At 42.7% G+C, this 6,240-nt stretch overlaps 1 long non-coding RNA gene across 2 annotated transcripts in view; it reads left to right on the plus strand.

Annotated features, from left to right (window-relative positions):
- Window positions 1-3,398, plus strand: part of LOC309532342 — an 86,698-nt gene extending 83,300 nt beyond the window's left edge. The window contains exons 3-4 of one of the 2 annotated variants that reach the window (XR_014219783.1): window positions 142-690; window positions 2,181-3,398. This is a non-coding gene — a long non-coding RNA (uncharacterized lncRNA). Of the gene's footprint in view, window positions 1-141; window positions 1,241-2,180 lie in introns of those variants that run through there. The other variant, XR_014219784.1, reaches the window with a different exon arrangement.
- The last annotated feature ends 2,842 nt before the right edge of the window (window positions 3,399-6,240 follow it).

The raw sequence follows: 6,240 nt of genomic DNA on the forward strand, positions 1-6,240 counted from the left end.
GCCCAGCACCAATTTTACAATGATTACTTACCGAATGAAATGGTAATCTGAAAAAGCCGTTGTGAAATGGGTGCTAAATTTTGTGCTAGATTCTACTGCCTCAAATGAATGGCATCTCAGCCTGTTGTCTTTATCTTGCAGGTCATGATTACAACATGATTTTGTGCTTAATTAAGAAAGAAACTCTGATCTCCCTCACCCCCTGCTTTGTGAAACACATTATCCTACTGTGGATTGTGGAGTTGTTGTTGTTGTTTTCTAATGGGCCAGCATGGCTACTTTTGCTGTTAATTGAGCTTATTTACAATGGATAGAGTACTCGTCATCTCCAACAGAGAAAGCAGCTTTTTTTTTTTTTTTTTTTTAGGGATGAGGGACATACAGAGTCAGTATAGACTGAGTGCATCTTCTGAAGTCAAGGATATGGTTGGTTGGTTTTTTAATTGCATGCTTGTTTTTATTTCTTTAACTGCAAATGATTCTGGAAGAAGATCTGGTCAGTTGACAACTAAAGAACTACTTGTAGCTATTTTATTCATAGATCTCTTGTATCACATCTAATTTGTGCATATGTGACCACCTTTCTGTATATGAGGTCTCTTTAGGAGAATGCCAGGTTTTCCAAGCATTCTGCTCTACACTGTAGCCAACCATATCACTATGCAATACCAAAAGCAGGACACAGGTCAGGTGGGTACCCTTTTGCCCTGTTCTTTCCCAGCAATTGATATGCCTCTGATAGCATATATCGATAACGATTAGTAGCCACTGATAGTCTTAGAATTCATGAATTTGCCTAATCTCTTGAGAAAGCCATCTAGGTTGGCAGCCATAATCACATCTTGAGTCATTCCAGGGCTGTGCTTACACACACACACACACACACACACACACACACACACACACAGATGTGGACCCAGATCAGCCCTATCCCAACCTAGGTCACACCCAACCCAGATCTGGTCCTATATCAGGGTAGGACTAAAGGGGCAGGGCAGGGTAGGACAAATCCACTAAATTCAGTATGATCTGCCCAATCTAGTGCCCAGCCCCATTAAATTCCATAGTGCAGTGTTGAGAAATATAGTGGACTGGGCAGGTGAGGTTTTATGATATGGATTTGTCATATATTCCAAGCCCAAAGCCTATATTTCAGTGAATGGAGTAAATTCAGACTCATGCAGATTATGTAGAGGTACTCAACAGACATGTCCTCTATCTCCACTGCTGTTCACACTTTCCACTGTTAGCAGAACTTGACCCATTAGCAGAACCATTTAGATCTGAATACGGTATATAATCAAATGAACAGGGAACATAATGATATGCCAATAATGTAGCATTATTTATGAAAAGCCCTGAAAAAAACATTTGGAGATGTCTTAAGCTTTGATAGATTTATACTCTTAGGCTCAGTTGTTTCAGGGTTTTTGCTGGGCAGTGGGCGGGTAGCATGTTGCTGCTGTTGTTCGTTGTGTATTAGTAAGTTCAGTGGGACTTACTTCTAAATTAGTTGTCCTAAGAGGGTCCAATTTAGAATCTAAAATTAACTGACTTATTTTATTATGACTAAACCTGGTTAAATCAAGGCTGAAAGGCACAGAAGGCAAACTGTATTGGGCACAATATAGTTCACAGGCAACCCTCCTATAAACCTTATATCCCCATCTCAAACTTCTGTTTTTTTAAAAATGGAAGACATTAATGGAAACCAAACTTATTAACACAGAAAAGTGCTACCAAATCTACTTATAGCAGGATCTACAAATATTATTTTGCATACAAAGAAAATACAGCAACTTCCCACCACATTTATTGCCACTCGTGTGCTGCGCTGGCTCGCCAGATGCAGCTTGTCACGCTGGCCACGTGACCCGGAAGTGTCTGCGGACAGCGCTGGCCCCCGGCCTATAGATGTGAGATGGGCGCACAAACCCCAGAGTCTGTCAAGACTGGCCCGTTCGGGCAGGGGTACCTTTACCTTTACCTTTACTCTAGCCTCAGATACAGAGACTTAAAAAGAAAAGGAAAGGGACAGAAACCCATTGGTGCATTAAAATGTGTCTCAGGAATATTCAGCCATTAGAAGATGTGACCTTTTATCTCTAGAACCACATGTACCGCACAACTGACTTTTTTCTATGGAAAAATTAAGCCCATGTTTATATGCTTGCACAAAGGAAAGTGAATGTTGCAGTAAATGGAAAATTAAATGAAGACTCCAGACAAGCTATTAAAAGAACAAACTTTATTCAAAACATCGAAGTCATTCATAAAAAGAGGCAGCTTGTAAAATATGTACAGGATAGCAAGGAAGGAGTTGGGATGCTAATCTGGAACCTGACTTAAAGAGAAAAACTGAGAGTCTGAAGCACTTCCATCAACATTCAGCATTTGTACAGGATTTGTAGCTGAATCATTCCCCGTTGCAGACCAGGGAGTGTAAGTGCTTGATGCCATGAAGAAGTTACTAGATGATGGTGGAGGCTGCCTCACCATATCCGCACCGTAATATGGAACTGGGCAGTTGCTCGCCTGGGAAGTCTCACAAAGCCCAGTTCCACAAAAAGCAGCTTGCTGGTAATAAGCAGGGTTCAATTCCAGGGAGCTCTGCTGTTGCGGGACATACTCTCCTGGTTGCGTGTTGTTGAGAGGTGGCTGCCACAACCCTGCTCCTCTATAGCTTTCAGCATAATGCAAGTTGCGTGGCTGATAATCTTGTTCCATATGAATATTTTGGCTGTTTCATGGACTGCTTCTCGGGCTGCTGTCCAGGCTGCTTCTTGGATGGGTTCTCTCACTGTGGCTATAAGGAGCTGCAGCATGGTTCCCGATCCTTATCCTGGAATCAATCCTCTTTGGTGTTCTGGCCCTTCTGTTTCGAAACCAGATCTGAACAGAAGAAAGAAGAGAACCAGTATAGAAGACATTGTTTCCATGAATATGTCTTTTTGATCCAACAGAGAGAAATTACATTTAATAAATTATGCTTATTCCTCTCTCTGTTTGCGCTGTTAATTCAACTAGTATTTCCGAGCAGAAACTTGACCTCCTGCTCCGTGTGTTTCAGTAGCCATGAAGTTTAACTGTTCATTAAAACAACCACCAGCACAGTGCTAATCTCACATTGCTACTGTTCATATTAGCAAGTTACTTTCTGGTACATTGTGCTTGGAAAGTTGCCAATTACAAGTTACGCGGTGGAACATTGTGATCTTTGAACCTTGGAGGAGAAAGGGACATAATGTATAAACGAACTACGTAGTAATAGTTTCAAACTGAGCTATGTATTTGATACCTAAACTTTGCCTGCTGGTTTTCCTTTCCTCGTCCTCCTACAAATAAACCCAATTCAATGTTCCGGGTTGCTATGCTCTCATGCTTTTAATTTACTGAATTTATACTAGATTTACTGAATTTATACTAGCCTAGATCAGCAGTACACACTGTGTGTGTGTGTGTGTGTGTGTGTGTGCAGGGATTTGCACCCTGCCTGCCTCAGGCCAACACGCAGATACGCCGCCAAACATATATATGCCTGAGAGAAGAAGGCTCCTCCGCCGCCGCGCCCTGTGGTGCTCTACTGCCTTCAAAGAAGCTTTATGGGAGGGTTGCCTGTGAACTAGAGGTACCACTGTATATGCCTGAGGGAAGAGGGTGGCGCCCTATGGGGAGCGGCTACCAGATAACTCTGAAGGGCTTCCCTCTCGACACTGTCTTCCCTTATTACGTTCCCGCAGCATCAGCGCCATAACCAACGTCTTGCTGGGGCAACGGGGGGGGGGGGCCTTGTCCTTCCCGCTCCTCTTTCTGGTCCCAACGGCCGCCCCTCCCCCACTCCCTCTCGCCTCGCCTCATAGAATCCAGGTTGGCGCCGCGCGCCGTTTCCCGCCCAAACCGCCCCCGCGCATGCGCTCCCGCCTCTCCTGCCTTGGCGCCCTTTGGCCACGCCTTCCCCTGCGGCGTCACATCGGCCGCCCTCCTCCTTCTCCCTGGTCTCCCGCTTCTCTCCCCCCCCCCCCCGCCTCGGTCTCCTCTTCGCTCCCTCTTAACACAATGACCCCCCCGCCCCACCCCACCCCGCAGGGGGGACCCACCCAGGAGGCGAGATAAGCGCATTAGCATGTCTGGCCTCTGAGGAAGGCTGCCTCCTCTCGCCTCCCAGTCTGCTCCTTTCATTCCTTCGTCCTTCTGCTCCTCTCTGGCCCCTCCAGGCTAGCAGGGGGGGGGGGACCGGCTGGGCTGCCCTAAATCCGCCTCTGCTTGGAGGTTTTTTCTCTCTCTTTTATTTTTGGTTGATCATGATTTTTAATTATTATGAATCAAGACAGAGCCATCTATTTTTTTTTTTATAATAATTTTTATTGCATTTTTTTTCCAGATTGCAGATAAAACAGAAAAGAGAAAGAACATAGAGAATAGAAAGAAAGAAAAGACAAAAAATCACAACCATTTCAACAGCTTATTTCAAATTTCTATCGGACTTCCCCACATCTCCCACATAATGCATTCTTGACAATAAAGTTATCAGCAAATTATAACCTTGTTTCATGTGTTTCTTTGTACTTTCAATTGCAGTTTAAGTTTAAATCTCTTATTTTCCACTTACTCTAAAAATATAACACATTATCATTTTTACCCATTTAAACTTTGATTTTTTCATAAATATTATCCAATTTCATATATACTCCACTTTCGTTGCTGGGGCTAACATTCCAAGTCATGCGGCATCTTAAGATTCATATAACTTATAATACTTTTGCAGATAGTCCTTAAATTTTTTCCAATCCTCCTCCATTACTTCTTCTCCCAAATCTCGGATCCTTGCAGTCATCTCGGCTAGTTCCATGTAGTTCATCAATTGCGTCTGCCAGTCCTCCAGTGTGGGCAAATCTTGAGTCTTCCAATACTTAGCAATAAGAATTCTTGCTGCTGTAGTAGCATACATGAAAAAAGTTCTATCCTTCTTTAACACCTTCTGACCGACAATGCCCAGAAGGAAGGCCTCCGGTTTCTTGGGGAAGGTGTACTTAAACACCTTTTTTAACTCGTTATAGATCATTTCCCAGAAGGCCTTCAATCTTGGACAAGTCCACCAAAGGTGAAAGAATGTCCCCTCAGCTTCCTTACATTTCCAACATTTATTATCGGACAAATGGTATATCTTAGCCAGCTTGACCGGGGTCATGTACCACCTGTATACCATTTTCATAATATTTTCTTTCAGAGCATTGCATGCAGTAAACTTCATACCGGTGGTCCATAACCTCTCCCAGTCTTCAGACATGATATTATAACCAATGTCCTGAGCCCATTTTATCATAGCTGATTTAACTGTCTCATCCTGAGTGTTCCATTTAAGCAGCAAGTTATACATTCTCGACAATAACTTGGTCTTTGGTTCTAACAACTCTGTCTCAAGTTTCGATTTTTCCACCTGGAATCCTGTTTTTTTGTCTAGCTTAAAGACCTCATTAATTTGGGCATAGTGTAACCAATTTTGCACCTTATCTTTTAGTTTTTCAAAGCTCTGCAACCTCCAATTACCTCCAATGTTTTCTATTATTTCCCAATATTTCGGCCAGCAGGCCTCCATATTGGGTTTTTTCCGAGCCTTGGCCTCTATTGGTGATATCCACCTCGGAGTTTTGCTTTCCAATAAGTCTTTGTATTTTTTCCAGACCATATATATTGCTTTTCTGACAATATGGTTTTTAAACATTCCGTGTGTTTTTCCCTTGTCATACCACAAATACGCATGCCAACCTAGCGAATTATTAAAGCCTTCCAGATCTAGGACATCAGTGTTTTCTAACAGAATCCAATCTTTCATCCAGCAGAAGGCCGCAGCTTCATAATATAACCTTAAGTCTGGCAGGGCAAACCCCCCTCTCTCCTTTGCATCAGTTAGTATTTTAAACTTTATTCGGGGCTTTTTGCCCTGCCAGACAAACTTAGAGATGTCCTTCTGCCACTTTCCAAAACATTCCACTCTGTCCACAATCTGCAAGGCTTGAAACAAAAACAACATTTTTGGCAAAACGTTCATTTTTATAGCTGCAATTCGGCCTAACAAGGATAGTTTCAATCTTGACCAGATTTCTAGGTCTTTTTTAACTTCTGACCAACATTTCTCATAGTTGTCTTTAAATAAATTCAAGTTCTTAGAAGACAGATTGACCCCCAGGTATTTCACTTTTTTGACAATGTTTAGTTCTGTTTCCTTCTGAAACCCCTCTG

This window comes from Podarcis vaucheri, assembly GCF_965113315.1.
Source record: "Podarcis vaucheri genome assembly, chromosome: 5".
Classification (NCBI taxonomy): Eukaryota; Metazoa; Chordata; class Lepidosauria; order Squamata; family Lacertidae; genus Podarcis; species Podarcis vaucheri.